Source organism: Perna viridis, chromosome 3 (assembly GCF_037379345.1).
Source record: "Perna viridis isolate PV_CMFRI_1.1 ecotype Kerala chromosome 3, ASM3737934v1, whole genome shotgun sequence".
Classification (NCBI taxonomy): Eukaryota; Metazoa; Mollusca; class Bivalvia; order Mytilida; family Mytilidae; genus Perna; species Perna viridis.
In genome coordinates, this window is record NC_142447.1 from 13,595,223 (window position 1) to 13,611,593 (window position 16,371).

The window sequence follows — 16,371 nt, forward strand, 5'->3', positions numbered from 1 at the left end:
TAGCAATATCTTAGCTATATTCAGGCGATGAACATGAAGTGGATGATGAAATGATGATGAAATGAAAAATGGGATGGGACACAAGGTTAATGGGGTCGAAAAATTTTGATTGCCACTAGAAATAGTTTTTTGTTGGGGTTTAACGTCCGAGCAGCAATATTTCAGCCATATTCAGACAATGAACATGAAATTGATGATAAAATGAACATGAAATGAAAAAAAAAAGGATGGGTCACAAGGATAATAGGGTCGACAAACTTTGATTACCACTGGAAAAGCCCCGTGCAGGTCTGGGTGTTAAAAGAATAGGCCTGCAGCAGCGCTAAGCTTGTCGTAAAAGGCGACAAAATAGTGCTCAGAAACCTAGCAGGGGGCTAGGCGCTCTGCCCACAGAGCAACTGGGATGGGTACCCCTGGTGTGTTTCATGCTGGGGTTGTCAGGCTATAATACGGAAAACCTGTGACCGAAATATATTCATACGAATCCTATGTTAGATGTCTTTAAATGTTCTATGATTGTTAAATGTTATATGGTCCTGAACGAAGAAACGGCACAAAAACAACAATGAATCGATATCTATATTTAAATTGAAATAATTTTAAACTTGGGACAGGTCGGGTCATGTTTCAATGTATGTCGACATTACTACTATTCATTATGCCAAAATTAAAGCATTGCAAAAATGACAAATTTCACTCTCAATCAGACCCTCTCGACCTATCTAGGTCTTAAACAAGATTACAGCCAGAATATCTTTTATAAAAGTAAATCCATAAAACGAGTTTATTTAACCGACTGAACTGTTCATCTAAAATGAGTGAATAATCACATATCATTCCCGGCGCTTACTTATATGTCGTATATAGGTCGGGCAATGTTCTTAAAGATACATTTTCTATTTCTTGTAAAATTATTCGCTTCATAAAGCATTTAACAAATCCACGACCAATTATGTTAACTGGTTCAACTATAAAACTCAATTAAATCAGTTTTGTGTAATGTTCCACATTGGGCCTTTTGTCGTAAACTCTTGTTTAAAGAAACGAATCGGTTTGAGTAAATTAATCTTCCAAACAGAAACATGATAATAACATCAAAATTGATGAAATGCTGCTTGCTCTATTTCATAGTATTTTAACCTTCAAGATATGCAACATGAACACGCCAAGGAACATTTAACATCATGACCGCAGACTAAAATGTTTTTTTCAAAGAGGTTATTAATTGGAATTTTTCATTTCCTTATTTTACGGATCGTGCTCTTTTTCAATGCCAAACATGGAAGCTGATGATTATTATAACACAGTATGTAGAACTTATATAAAGTCCCTATGGTTTCAAACATCCCCCCTTTTTCCAGTGGCAATCAAAATTCGTCGACCCTATTATCCTTGTGACCCATCCTTTTTTTTCATTTCATGTTCATTTTATCATCCATTTCATGTAGCCCCGTGCAGGTCCGGGTGTTAAAAGAATAGGCCTGAGGCAGCGCTAAGCTTGTCGTAAAAGGCGACTAAATAGTGCTCAGAAACCTAGCTGGGGGCTAGGCGCTCTGCCCAAAGAGCAACTGGGATGTGTGCCCCAGGTGGTGGAATGGGGTACCCCTGGGATGTTACATGCTGGGGTTGTCAGGCTATAATACGGAAAACCTGACCGCAAACCATAGTGGTGCACCGTGTTGGGAAAGATGCCACGTTCCTCGCACGTTAAAGAACCCTGCTGTGGTATTCGATAGGAGTAGGAACCTTTGCGCTCCGCCACAGGAGGCTAAATTGCCCGACCTTACCCATCCCCCCTTTTTCTAGTGGCAATCAAAATTTGTCAACCCTATTGTCCTTGTGACCCATCCTTTTTTTTATCATTTCATGTTCATTTTATCATCCATTTCATGTTCATTGTCTGAATATAGCTGAAATATTGCTGCTCGGACGTTAAACCCCAACAAACAAACGCTTTTGAACAGAAGGCAAAATATACCACAATGCAAAGAAAAATTTCGTTTAAATTTTTAGACTTTTTCGAATTAAGAACCTTTATAGTATTTATGCTTTATTTTTAAATGGTTTATTTCATATTTGATGAGTACTAACACAAAATATCCTTTCTGTTGACTTAAATGCCTTCAACTTAAAACCGAGAAAAACTAACTTCCAGCTAAAACATTTTCACAAAAGGTTAAAGTATTTCCCTACCCGAATAGACTGATCCCAGTATGGAACAAAACTTTCATTTTTTGCATACTTACACAATAAAACTAGCATTTTAGGGATTGAGAATTAAGATTACATTGTATTGAACATAAAAGCTAAATTTTGACACTGATTCTCGTTCTTTTTGGGGTTTGTAGTTCTTTCCTGTTGAAGGACCGCTCGCTTCCTTTTACCTCTCCCTGTGAATGATCGGATATTTTCACACAAACCGAGCCCCGTGCAGGTCCGGGTGTTAAAAGAATAAGCCTGCAGCAGCGCTAACCTTTTCGTAAAAGGCGACTAAATAGTGCTCAGAAACCTAGCCGGGGGCTAGGGCGCTTTGCCCACTGTGCAACTGGGATGTGTGCCCCAGGTGGTTGAATGGGGTACCCCTGACGTGTTACATGCAGGGGTTGTCAGGCTATAATACGGAAAACCTGACCGCAAACCATAGTGGTGCACCGTGTTGGGAAAGATGCCACGTTCCTCGCACGTTAAAGAACCCTGCTGTGGTATTCTCCCGGAGTAGGAACCATAGGGCTTCGCCACAGGAGGCTAAATTGCTCGACCCTACCCACCTCTCCCTATGTCCAGTGGCAATCAAAATTTGTGGACCCACCATTGTCCTTGTGTCCCATCCCTTTTTCATTTCATTATCATTTCATGTTCATTTTATCATCAATTTCATGTTCATCGTCTGAATATAGCTGAAATATTGCTGCTCGGACGTTAAACCCCAACAAACAAAACAAACAAACCTTTCATTTGTGGCAGCATCTTTTCAGCACCTGCCTATGGAGTTTTCATATCACAACTCCTACGTTATGCCTGAGCTTGCCGTTACCATGCAAATTTTTTGTCCGCGCTAGACTTCTTACGATTAGGCTTCTGGAACTGTGTTATAATGGAGCGTTATGGTGTATCCATCTTTTCCTTTCCTGTTTCGTCTACTCCGGACGTTATTTTTATGAGCAACTCGGGGAAAAAAATCATCGTCTGAATATAACTGAAATATTCCTCGGACGTTAAACCCCAACAATCAATGATCAATCAACCCTGAGCAACTCAGCGGGTGTTTCTAGAAATGCGGAGCATGCTTACCCTACAGGTGTACCTGGTCTATACTCAAGTTTTTGTTGAGTGCGAGTTGAAGAGAAATGGTCACTGAGGTGAACAAAGTGAAGTAGTATGACAATGTTATTTCGTAGAAATTCCTAATATGTTCTCTAAGTATTGGTGTATTTTGCATTAATAATACAGTTTCACTGTTCAATCAATAAAGTAAAAAATGACTTTTTGTCTCTCACTCTAAAACATTGATTGAAAATGCTCGTGACTCTATATGCAAAACCACAGATAATTTATCATTTTTTCACAGAGATTTCCCTACATTTTATTATTTCCAAGCTTTCTATACATTACTTTGAAGAGACCTATTCTTCTTCGGCATATTGATATTTTTTTCCCACTTTCTGTGCCCCGTGCAGGTCCGGGTGTTAAAAGAATAGGCCTGCAGCAGCGCTAAGCTTGTCGTATAAGGCGACTAAATAGTGCTCAGAAACCTAGACGGTTTGTTTTGTTTGTTTGTTGGGGTTTAACGTCCGAGCAGCAATATTTCAGCTATATTCGGACAATGAACATGAAATGGATGATAAAATGAACATGAAATGAAAAAAAAAGAGAATGGGTCACAAGGATAATAGGGTCGACACATTTTGATTGCCACTGGAAAAAGGGGGGATGGGTAACGTCGGGCAATTTATCCTCCTGTGGCGGGAAACCTAGACGGGGGCTAGGCGCTCCACCCACAGAGCAACTGGGATGTGTGCCCCAGGTGGTGGAATGGGGTACCCCTGGCGTGTTACATGCTGGAATTGTCAGGCTATAATACGGAAAACCTGACCGCAAACCATAGTGGTGCACCGTGTTGGGAAAGATGCCACGTTCCTCGCATGTTAAAGAACCCTGCTGTGGTATTCGATAGGAGTAGGAACCTTTGCGCTCCGCCACAGGAGGCTAAATTGCCCGACCTTACCCACTTCCCCTTGTTCCAGTGGCAATCAAAATTTGTCGACCCCATTATCCTTGTGACCCATCCTTTTTTTATGTTCATTTTATCATCCATTTCATGTTCATTGTCTGAATATAGCTGAAATATTGCTGCTCGGACGTTAAACCTCAACAAACAAACAAACAAACAAACCCACTTTCTGTATCGAAATCAAAATTTGAATATGCTCGCTAAACTCGAATATTAAAAATCAGCACTATACAATTCCGAATGGATAAATAATGGTAACTGTTCATTACTCAAAGAGAAACATTATAAAATGAAACATTCTTCTTATACTGAACCTTCCCCATACAACTGAAATGTATTCCGAAGTGGGTTTTTTTCTGTATTCTTAGTTAAATGATATGATCACCTGCAACTTTAATTAAGAAATATTTTATCATTGAAAAATGCAAAATGCAAAATGCGTCAAATATCACCCTTTACAAAACATTCTAATAATTGATTTTTTAAAAATAAAGTTTAACTAAGAAGCATTTTTTCTTTACATTAAATGATGTGACAACTGACCTTTAATATATAACCGTCAAGACCAGGTTCGTAAATGTTGGTCTAGTGGATTACCATCAGATCTAAATAACGACCGACCTTATACGCATTTCATCGTAATTGTTGCATTTCTAGGATTGTTTATAGATATAATTGGATATTTTTTGTGGGAACGGACAATGTCGACAGTTAATTGGTACAAAAGGGAAGTACGACAAAACAATGAAAGACCCAAGAACAGACAATAAATGAAGGAAATAAACATCTGTCCATGAATCATGTAACTTTGAATGGTATAATTTTATAACAAGTTTAGTCTGTTAGACATTGCAGGCCATCCGTAGCTATATTAGTAAAATAAATGATTCAACAAGTGAAATAAAGAAAGAGTCAACATTTTGTCGAAATCAAAATAGGTCAATTTGTTCAGCCAAAGATCCGTCCGTACTTAACTTTGCATTCTAAGACTTTTTTTTTAAAGAGAATTAATTTGTAATTTGCTTAAATCAACTGTGATGTTGCTAAAGGTGAATTCTGATTTACGGAAAGATGTGGTTTGGCGAAAATTGTGTAAACACCTGCAGTCTTAAACGGAATCACATTTGAGTATGTTGTATTGTGTCCTTCTGCAAAAAGATAATGTTATTCAATTAATCGAAAATAAACCCCTTGTGGCAACAGGAATGGCAATGAAAATCTGTTAATTAGTTGGAACGAAATTGCTTTTTAAATCTGGTGAGTTTTAGATAAGGACGTTAGATTACGCAATGCAAGCGGCCACGTTTTATCATAAAAGTTGTTTGTTTTTTGGGGTTTAACGTCCGAGCAGCAATATTTCAGCTATATTCAGACGATGAACATGAAATGATGATGAAACGAAAAAGGGATGGGACACGAGGACAATGGGGTCGACAAATTTTGACCGCCACTGGAAACAGGGAGAGGCGGGCAGGGCCGGGCAATCTAGCCTCCTGTGGCAGAGCCCTATGGTTCCTACTCCGGGAGAATACCACAGTAGGGGTCTTTAACGTGCAAGGAACGTGGCATATTTCCCAACACGTTGCACCACTATGGTTTGCGGTCAGTTTTTCCGTATTATAGCCTGACAACCCCAGCATGTAACACGCCAGGGGTACCCCATTCCACCACCTGGCGCACACATCCCAGTTGCTATGTGGGCAGAGCGCCCTAGCCCCCGGCTAGGATTCTGAGCAGTATTTAGTCGCCTTTTACGACAAGCATAGCGCTGCTGCAGGCCTATTCTTTTAAAACCCGGACCTGCACGGGGCTCATAAAAGTAGTTAAAAAATTCACTCCCAATGTTTTACATATTTTCGTATTTCTTGTCATGTACGAGAAATAGAAAAAATAACTATCAATAATATCAAGGGGAAAAAAGTACAGATTACCGATTAAACAAAGAATGTGTATTAATGGCATATGTTCTGGAACATATACATTGACAAACAACGAAACAAACGGAAAAATAAATACGTAAATAAATAATGCAAATAGAGACGAAAAACAGACAACCTTGGATAACTGATTGAGATAGAAACAATTATGCAGAAAAAGGGAAGAAATTCAATCCGCGGTTTAATCTAGAAAAGACCGGCGATGTAGTTTTTGTTATCATGAAATGTAAATTATACTAAAAACACAAATGTTGTACAAACGTTTCAAAAGTATGATTTTGCATATGTATTTATACTGTATTCGTACAAAGAGACTGAGACTATTTTTAGCATCCATGACAACAAAAGGACGACATAATATGCCACATACCCTATATATGTACGTTATTTTCTCAGTTAATTTGATACAATCTTTTGCGGGATTCATACAGTATTTTCATGAATTTTCAAGTATAAGAAGTGTTTGTTGATACAAAGTATTAAGCATTTTTTTTTGTATAAGAATTAGGCAAGATATATATAAGGTGTGGCAGATGAAAAAAAGAAGAACGCTTGAATTTTAATACATTATGAAAGCATTTATGCCGCATAATATCCAGAAAAAAATATCAAAGTGTTTGTACAATTTTGCCTTTTTACCTTTTTTTTTTGCCTTTTTTTGCTTTTTTGCCCCGTGCAGGTCCGGGTGTTAAAAAAATAGGCCTGCAGCAGCGCTAAGCTTGTCGTATAAGGCGACTAAATAGTGCTCAGAAACCTAGCCGAGGGCTAGGCGCTCCACCCACAGCGCAACTGGGATGTGTGCCCCAGGTGGTGGAATGGGGTACCCCTGGCGTGTTTCAAGCTATAATACGGAAGACCTGACCGCAAACCATAGTGGTGCACCGTGTTGCGAAAGATGCCACGTTCCTCGCACGTTAAAGAACCCTGCTGTGGTATTCGATAGGAGTAGGAACCTTTGCGCTCCGCCACAGGAGGCTAAATTTCCCGACCTTACCCACCCCCCTTTTTCCAATTTGTCGACGGTATTATCCTTGTGACCCATCCTTTTTTTCATTTCCTGAATATAGCTGAAATATTGCTGCTCGGACGTTAAACCCCAACAAACAAACAAACAAACATATTCAGTCGATATGTACTATGAAAAATAGCGGGAAAAATTATCCGAACTTTTTCCTTACAAAAGCAGTCATTGCCCGATTCTTACGCAGAATGGTACTTACCCCGTGCAGGTCCGGGTGTTAAAAGAATAGGCCTGCAGCAGCGCTAAGCTTGTCGTATAAGGCGACTAAATAGTGCTCAGAAACCTAGCCGGGGGCTAGGCGCTCCACCCACAGAGCAACTGGGATGTGTGCCCTAGGTGGTGGAATGGGGTACCCCTGGCGTGTTACATGCTGGGGTTTTCAGGCTATAATACGGAAAACCTGACCGCACGTCATAGTGGTGCACCGTGTTAGGAAAGATGCCACGTTCCTTGCACGTTAAAGAACCCTACTGTGGTATTCTCCCGGAGTAGGAACCATAGGGCTTCGCCACAGGAGGCTAAATTGCCCGACCCTACCCACATCTCCCTATTTCCATTGGCAATCAAAATTTGTCGACCCTATTGTCCTTGTGTCCCATTCCTTTTTCATTTCATCATCGTTTCATGTTCATTTTATCATCATCGTCTGAATATAGCTGAAATATTGCTGCTCTGACGTTAAGCCCCAACAAACAAATTGAAATGTATATGAGGTACATGTACAATATGAGTTCCAAGACAAGCGTTTCAATGAAGGATAATGAAACCACCGCAATGGTCCTGGTTTAGTACAGGCATTTTAAAATCTAAGGTGGGTTAAACCAAATTTTATAGCGCGCTATACCTCCTGCTTCCTTTACGGTTCATTATTTGCGGTAAATTTAAAGTCAAGTTCAAAACAGTTTATGTACAATTCATAGTTCTAATATTATCAGGTCTAATCATAAAACTTTTGATATTCATATGGGTAGAACGTAGAATTAAAATTAAATCAGTCTATACAGGTTTGGATACTAATACGAGTAAATGTATGAACTCGAGATGTTTCCTTTTTAATAAACAAGATTTAACCAAGAATCGGGTATACTTACTAATACAGAGAGGACCAACGTTTTAAAACAGCATATTATTTTTTATTGAAATTATATGATAGTGCATACCATTACTTTTATATATAAATACTATTTAACGTAAAATGAAATCTGTTAAAAAAAACCATAAAATTATCTCTAAAGAAGTGATTTACCTTGTTCTTCCTTCATTAAATATTCCTTTCTCGAGCTTTTGAATCTCCTTTATTTATTCTTGTTTATGTGAATGCTATTTATATATAACAAGTCTTTGGATCAATTAGCGAATAGGATTGTATCACAATATTATTCCAAACGACTTTCTAGATAATCTATTGGAGAGCCGAAAATAATTACCAGCAATATCAAAATTCTTTGAATAGAAATATTAACTTGATTCCATTCAGGTTAATTTCACAGATTCTCAATGAATGTTATTTGTTGTGTTTTTATCGATATAACAGGTAACTATTGCTGTCCTTTATTAACATGCTGGGGTCGTCAGGCCATAATACGGAAAACCTGACCGAAAAACATAGTGGTGCAATGTGTTGGGAAAGATGCCATGTTCTTCGCACTTTACAGAACCCTACTGTGGTACTCTCTCGGAGTAGATACCATTAGGCTCCGCCACAGCAGGCTAAATTACCCGACCTTACCAACCTCTCCTTATATCCAGTGGCAATCAAAATTTGTCGACCACATTATCCCAGTTGCCCCTTTCATTTTTCATTTTCATTTTATCATCCATTTCATTTTCATCGCTTAATTATTACTGCTCGAGTGTTAAACCCCAAGAATCAATCAATCAATCAATCAACATTATTTGCTTTAAACCTGACTGATATACTGAACCTGTCCACGTGAAGATTTGCTATCATTTTTCATAAGATATTAATACTAAATGGACATCTGTATTTCCATATAAATTTGTTTCGATTTATAACAAATGCACTGATAATTATTGTCTTGTCTATTCAGTTTTTGTAAAACAAAATCACACACTATCAAGGGAAGAGGTGGAACAAGCGAACAAACGATTTTCTTGGACGGTGTGGTGTTAATGATACACCATATATTTTGTTTGTTTGTTGGGGCTTAACGTCCGAGCAGCAATATTTCAGCTATATTCAGACAATGAACATAAAATGGATGATAAAGTGAACATGAAATGAAGAAAAAAAAAAGGATGGGTCACAAGGACAACAGGGTCGACAAATTTTGATTGCCACTAGAAAAAGGGGGGATGGGTAAGGTCGGACAATTTAGCCTCCTGTGGCGGAGCGCAAAGGTACACCATATTGTTCGTAACAGTATAATCATTCTGAATACAGATCTGTGCTTTAGGAAAACTCATACTATTATTAATGAACAAAATAAAATCCGATGACTTTCTCAAAGGGCCACTTTCATGTACAAGCCATATCATATTTGTCTCAAAGGCCCAACAACCGAATAACCGTCTGAATAAGAAATGAAAAGTCAAAGGTTTTTTTTTTCGTTTAAAATTATTGTCGGGGGCGTTCTGTAGAAAAAAGGGTTTTTTTTTTCGTTTATAATAATTGTCGGCCCTGTTCTGTAGAAAGATTTAAGCTAAACTGAAAAGACCTTTAGTCATATGATATTTGAATTAAGAAATGACTTAAGGTCTCAGTTTGCCCCATAAACTATAAATTGTCATGATTTTTTACATGTTTGTTGGGGTTTAACGTCCGAGCAGCAATAATTCAGCTTTATTCAGACGGTGAACATGAAATGGATGATAAAATGAACATGAAAAGACAAAAAAGGATGGGACACAAGGATAATAGGGTCGACAAATTTTCTTTGCCACTGGAAACAGGGGGATGGGTAAGGTCGGGCAATTTTACAAAAAATAGACAAGGAATTTCAATCTAATTTTTGACCATGTTTTTTCATTAAGGAAATGTCAATAATTATAGGAAGCACGAACTTCGGTACATCAGTAAAGGCCCCGTGCGGGTCCGGGTGGAATGTGGCACCCCTAGCATGCTACATGCTGGGGTCATCGGGCCATAATACGGAAAACTTAACAACACACCATAGTGGTGCAACTACATGATAAAGATGCACGTTCCTCACACGTTAAAGAACCCTGCTGTGGTATTTGATAGGAGTAGGACCCTTTGCAACGCAGGAGGCTGAATTGTCCAACCCCAACCTTTATCCCTATTTCAAGTGGCTATCAAAATTTGTAGATCCTATATCCTTCTGTCCCATCCCATTTTTCATTTTAACATCATTTCATATTCATCACCCGGGTATTGCTTAACTATTACTGCTTCGGCGTTAAACACCAACACTCACTCCCACAAGAACAGGTCGAACTAAAAAAGACTTTTCTACTTCACTTATTTTGAATGTATAAAATAGTCCCCTTTTCTGAAGCATTATGTTTCATGACTGTTTTTTGCTTGTAAAACAAAACATGTTAATAGTGTCATAGCTTAATATATATTCTGTACTTAAAATGAAAAATGATACGCATTTGCCAAAAAAATATAGGAAAAAGCAAAAAGTTTGTTTTGTTTGTTGGGGTTTAACGTTCGAGCAGCAATATTTCAGCTATATTCAGACAATGAACATGAAATGGATGATAAAATGAACATGAAATGAAAAAAAAAGGATGGGTCACAAGGATAATAGGGTCGACAAATTTTGATTGCCACTGGAAAAAGGGGGGATGGGTAAGGTAGGGCAATTTAGCCTCCTGTGGCGGAGCGCAAAGGTTCCTACTCCTATCGAATACCACAGCAGGGTTCTTTAACGTGCGAGGAACGTGGCATCTTTCCCAACACGGTGCACCACTATGGTTTGCGGTCAGGTTTTCCGTATTATAGCCTGACAACCCCAGCATGTAACACGCCAGGGGTACCCCATTCCACCACCTAGGGCACACATCCCAGTTGCTCTTTTGGCAGAGCGCCTATCCCCCGGCGTGTTAGAGTATAGTTTTTATTCAACTTTCATTATTTCCTACGAAATTTGGAGGTTAGTGTAGGTTTTCTGTCAATAAAGGTTTGCCTTGACAAGATAAATACTTGATTTTTTTTTCTGATACAAAATCTTTTTATGGTTGAAACATTTCAGTATCGAGGAATGTGGCAAACGTTTCCTGCAAAGATAAATGTAATGAAATAAAGTGTTCCTCTAATTTGGCAAAATTTACACATTTTGGTTGCACTTTGCCATAAGATTTCTGCCCCGTGCAGGTCCGGGTGGCAAAAGAATAAGCCTGCAGCAGCGCCTTTTGTTTGTTTGTTTGTTGGGGTTTAACGTCCGAGCAGCAATATTTCAGCTATATTCAGACGATGAACATGAAATGGATGATAAAATGAACATGAAATGAAAAAGAAAGGATGGGACACAAGGATAATAGGGTCGACAAATTTTGATTGCCACTGGAAAAAGGGGGGGTGGGTAAGTTTGGGCAATTTAGCCTCCTGTGGCGGAGCGCTACGGTTCCTACTCCTATCGAATACCACAGCAGGGTTCTTTAACGTGCAAGGAACGTGGCATCTTTCCCAACACGGTGCACCACTATGGTTTGCGGTCAGGTTTTCCGTATTATAGCCTGACAACCCCAGCATGCAACACGCCAGGGGTACCCCATTCCACCACCTAGGGCACACATCCCAGTTGCTCTGTGGGCAGAGCGCCTAGCCCCCGGCTAGGTTTCTGAGCACTATATAGTCGCCTTATACGACAAGCTTAGCGCTGCTGCAGGCCTATTCTTTTAACACCCGGACCTGCACGGGGCGCAGCAGCGCCTGAATATAGCTGAAATATTGCTGCTCGGGCGTTAAACCCCAACGAACAAACAAAGCAATAAGATTTCTAAACAACTATGCATGAAAATAGTGTAATTTACTGTAATAAGGTTTTGCTGACAAAATAAGCAAATGTGTTCCTAAAAAGTGTATTATTCTAAATTCGTATCAATTTGACTTAATATATTTTCAAATGCCGGTCGACTTGCCCTCTTTGTGTTTTATATGAATGCATCACACCCTGTAAGGGATTTAAGTAGGTTTTGTTTGTTTGTTGGGGTTTAACGCCCGAGCATCAATATTTCAGCTATATTCAGGCGATGAATATGAAGTGGATGCATTGAATCTTAATAATGTCTTTCCCTTTACTCTAAATGCACCTACAACGATGATTAATGCAGTCGATGTTCTTTTCCAAAAATCACTTTGTTTCACCGTAGTCAATGCGCGATATGAAACCCTGTTTTAAACCAATATTTTCAGTTTCCATCTGTCCGGATTTCTCTTGGTATGGCCATTTGATTTTATTGGCTTTCCCTTTTTCCGACACAGTCGGTATAGTTTCGCTTTTTACCCTTTGACCTTAAGGACGCTCTTCTATGGAAACGCAAGTCACCTGATCGCAATTCTGTTTCCCGATTAGCCAAATACTGCTAACTTAGTGGTGTTAAAAAAAACTGTATCGAAAATTTGAAAGTGCGTTAAAAAATTGTATTTGAAATTTGCGTGCAATGTGTTATTTTCTTGAAAGAAAAGTAATAACTTTTGAGTAAAATTTTACTGCGTCGTCTATCTCTTTTTTGGAAGATAGTACATGTTTAATATTTCTTTTGATTATTGCCTAGATTATATCAGTTCGGTTATAACCCTTCTTTTAGACTAAACCTTAGCCGAACAAAAAGGAATATGATTGTTGGGGTTTAACGCCCGAGCAGCAATACCTCAGCTATATTAAGGCGATGAACATGAAGTGGATGATGAAATGACAAATGGGACGACACACAAGGATAATGAGGTCGAGAAATTTTTATTGCCACTGGAAATAGGGAGAAGTGGGTAGGGTCGGGCAATTTAGCCTCTTGTGCCGGAGCCCTATGGTTCCTACTCCGGGAGAATACCACAGTAGGGTTTTTTAACTTGCGAGGAACGTGGCATCTTTCCCAACACGGTGCACCAGTATGGTTTGCGGTCAGATTTTCCGTACTACAGCCTGACAACCCCAGCATGTGACACGCCTGGGGTATCTCATTTCACCACCTGGGGCACACAACCCAGTTGTTCTGTGGGCAAAACTCCCTAGGACCCGGCTAGGGTTCTGAGCACTATTTAGTCGCCGAAAAGGAATATGAAGACAACATTAAGACGGTTGTCAAAATTAGCCCAAAAGAAATGCATATAAGACATGGTTTCTAAAATTATTAATGCGGCTTTTCAATGATCTTTCAAGTTTTAAAAATCTTTAGAAAACCATATTTAACAGGTTCATCGCAAATAGGCTATAAAATTTATTAGTTGTTATTTGTTCTCCCTATATTGAACATGATTTCTCTTAACGACCAGAAGTTCTAACAGTTCATTACATTTTACGGCATTCCCAATCGTATGTTTAGAGTAAAGATTGGCAATCTGTAAAATTCTCGGTCAGAAGGTCTTTTTTTCAAGCTCTGAAACAACTGAACGAGGATTTTTGTCGTAAAGAATGGATTAAAAAATAACCTACAGTGTAACTCGCCTTTGTCGAATAATAAAAAATTCCCTACACCTCCATTCAATTTAAAAAAGAATTGAATATCCAATGATTTTTATAATTCTTATTTTTTCAAGCCCTGTCGTATTAGCTTTACTCAGGTTGAGATACATCAGTTAAAGGAAATCCATTATTGCCTGGTAGTCTTTCCCCTGCAATTAGTAAGATCATGAGAGAGACTCGCATTTTGGTCAACTTCGTAAAATATGAACATTTCACCATCGCGTTCTATGTGAAAACGTTATATAAAGCCGCAAATTATTATTGTTGTTAATTTCACAGATAAATTAGATCAATTTAAGGTTGAATGAAAATTCACTGTTCAGTTGGCGTTGAAGGACTTAATGAAACCGGTGTGTCTGGCATATCATGATCGGACTATGATGAATGTCCATCTTTTTCTAGGGTTAAGAGATGTTTATCCGATAGCTGGTTATTGACCAGTGTTATTCACAGTTCATCACTCAAATGATTAAGTTTGATTTGTAACGACTTTCTTAATTGGATGGTGCTCTATTGCTACCTTGTTTTGTTCTGCAAGGTCTTTAACGTCAATCGTTCCGCAGTCCGCGATTCAATAATACAAAACTATAACAAATATTTTAAATGGATTGATTTCACTTTCGCCTTTAATTCATGCTTTATACACAAACCGCTTCGTTGCACAGAAGTGTAAAATGCCACCGAAAATGAATATCATGTCCAAAATTTAAAACATACTAAAACGAAAGTTAAATAAAGCCATATCCACCATCCGACTGACCCTAACGATGCATTTTGAATAAAAATTCATAGAACCAATACCTGCGAACAGGTTCCTGAGCGTCAAATGTAGTCGCTGATCTTAAATATAAATTTATAAAAAAAAAAAACTGAGTTATTGTTAGATCACACTACGAAAGTACCCGAACTAACAAAGTCCAAAATCAATAAAATACAATCGATTCTACAAAAAATATGGGGAACAATTAATAAACTACATTTAAATGCAGTATCAGGTGAATATAGTCAGTATAATGGTATGTTCAATCTATTATTGGAATCTGCCGTACAAGGAACGTGCAAAACACCATGTAAGTCTGTTTTTATTGAACACGATTTTAATCTAGTTTTCTTTTTGGCTGAAATATTGCTGCTCGGGCGTTCAACCCCATCAAACAAAAAAACAAACTTTTTTGTTCGGTAAAAAATACAATTTTATAAATATTCCAAAGTAAATTGAGTTCTCTAAAAATGCATTAATCATGTTTGTTTGTTTGTTTTCGTTTGGTTTGATAGCGTATTGTAAAAAGACACTGATCAATCTATTTGAAAATGAAAAGCAAACTTCATAGGAATATTTATACTGTGTTAACATTACATGTACAACGATGTTTGATATGAAAATTGTGTAAATAGGTCTTGCAAATTAGTTAAGAAGACCTCACAAATGTGTCATATAGTACACCACGTCATAACAAAATGTAAAAAAAAAACAATATCCTTTGAACAATGTAGCTGGATCCTTGCTTCACGTAAAAGGCTGGTCATTGAAAATTGAAACATCTCAAGTAGGTATTGTGCGGTTTACGCCAAATTTTGTTACGAAACAATTGTCAACATTAAGAAATCGATATATCTTTTTTTTCTATTCCAAGAAACAATGTTGGTTGGTAATGTACTGAATGGTTCGAAAAAAAATAATTACAAAGAAAGCACTGGAAAGCTTTAAATGAAGGGAAAACAACTATTATTTGCTCATAAAAGTCGATGATTTATAAGGGAACTTTGACTATATTCTGAGTCACCAACTTACACTTTTTTGATGCAGAAAGCCCCGTGCAGGTCCGGGTGTCAAAAGATTAGGCCTGCAGCAGCGCTAAGCTTGTCGTAAAAGGCGACTAAATAGTGCTCAGAAACCTAGCCGGGGGCTAGGCGCTCTGCCCACAGAGCAACTGAGATGTGTGCCCCAGGTGGTGGAATGGGGTACCCCTGGCGTTTTGCATGCTGGGGTTGTCAGGCTATAATACGGAAACCTGACCGCAAACCATAGTGGTGCACCGTCTTTGGAATGATGCCACGTTCCTCGCACGTTAAAGAACCCTGCTGTGGTATTCGATAGGAGTAAGAACCTTTGCGTTCCGCCACAGGAGGCTAAATGGGCCCGACCTTACCCATCCCTCCCCTTTTCTAGTGGCAATCAAAATTTGTCGACCTTATTATCCTTGTGTCCCATCCCATTTTTCATTTAATCATCATTTCATGAACATTTTAACATCCAAATGAAATGTATAATTTTCATTCCAATCTGTAAGCACTTGGGAGAAAATTCACATTAAAAATTCAATGCCTTCTATTGTAATTTAGTGTCATTGACAGAGTTATCTCCCTTAATTTTGAATTGTACATGAAATAACATAGAAACAGCACTTTTTAAGTGTATTAAAAATTTGATTTTATTAAATAAACCGATGTCTTGCAAGAAATCAATCGATCGGTCATTAATAAGGTATCATAACTAATCGGAAGTATTGCAACCTAACTGAGTAGGACAGATTTCCAGTTTGAGGGGACAACCATTGTAAGGGAAATCTT

The 16,371-nt window shown here is 38.3% G+C and overlaps 1 protein-coding gene across 1 annotated transcript in view; it reads right to left on the minus strand.

Annotated features, from left to right (window-relative positions):
• LOC148621084 (alpha-2A adrenergic receptor-like) overlaps positions 1–8,551 on the minus strand; it is a 31,827-nt gene extending 23,276 nt beyond the window's left edge. Inside the window, exon 1 of the mRNA XM_088575124.1 lies at positions 8,436–8,551. The gene's annotated coding sequence lies outside the window, so the exon portion shown is untranslated. The remainder of the gene's footprint in view (positions 1–8,435) is intronic.
• Positions 8,552–16,371: the final 7,820 nt, after the last annotated feature.